Here is an 855-nt window from a genome sequence, read left to right as displayed (position 1 = left end):
GATGGAGGCACAACTTGTAGAACATTAGCAAGCTCATCCGAGCCTTTTCGATGTCCTCACAAAATTATCACGGCCGCACCAACCGTGAAAAGAGATGGACATTGCTGCTCAATTGCAGCTGCCTGGTAAATGTTTTTCAAAGTTGATGGTGGTGTGTGTGTCTGTGTGAGTGAAAGACAGAGAAGGAGAGCGAGAGACAGATTTTGTGTTATAAGCTTCATGTTATCACTTCATGTTATAGACGCAGTGTGAGCACTCAGGTCGCATCAGAGCATTGGGCTGTATAGTGTGAGACCCTGCATCATGACCAACAAACTTCTAATCCCTGCAATTCAATCGTACAGTTTGAGCAGGAGCTGACCAACGCGACTGAAAAAATCGAACAATGTATGCCCAGCTGACTTTTCATTTTTTTCTGTTTAGGGTCAAATTGGTTTGATGTGTCAAGGTCCACAGTGACATGAAATAATAACTCTCCTCAAATGCATCAAACCTAAAGTAACGAGCCCGTTTTGACGTAAGGAGTAGAAAAACACTGGGAGTGAAAGTCAAAAAGTTGTCAGAAAAATAAATACTCAAGTACAGAAATGAATTGTCTGTACTTCATTATTTCCCACCTCTAGTAGTAGATAATATGCTGCATGTTTTAAAAGGTGATTAATTTAATACTGCCTAGATTTCAAAATTTTCTTAATACTCAAGAATTTGGAAAATTGTAATTTCATTCTTTAGGATGATATTCCAGGCTCTGATGCTTTAAGAATAAAGATATATAATACAAGACTTGATCTGTGTTTTGTAATACAAGTTGAGAAAGAGCACAGAGGTTGAAGAGGCCACTACCCTCTTACACAT

The sequence above is a fragment of the Pundamilia nyererei genome, unplaced genomic scaffold, assembly GCF_000239375.1.
Source record: "Pundamilia nyererei isolate P.nyererei 1_Seehausen unplaced genomic scaffold, PunNye1.0 scaffold02002, whole genome shotgun sequence".
Lineage (NCBI taxonomy): Eukaryota > Metazoa > Chordata > Actinopteri > Cichliformes > Cichlidae > Pundamilia > Pundamilia nyererei.
The sequence above is the reverse complement of the archived record's forward strand: the minus strand, read 5'-3'. Positions refer to the sequence as shown.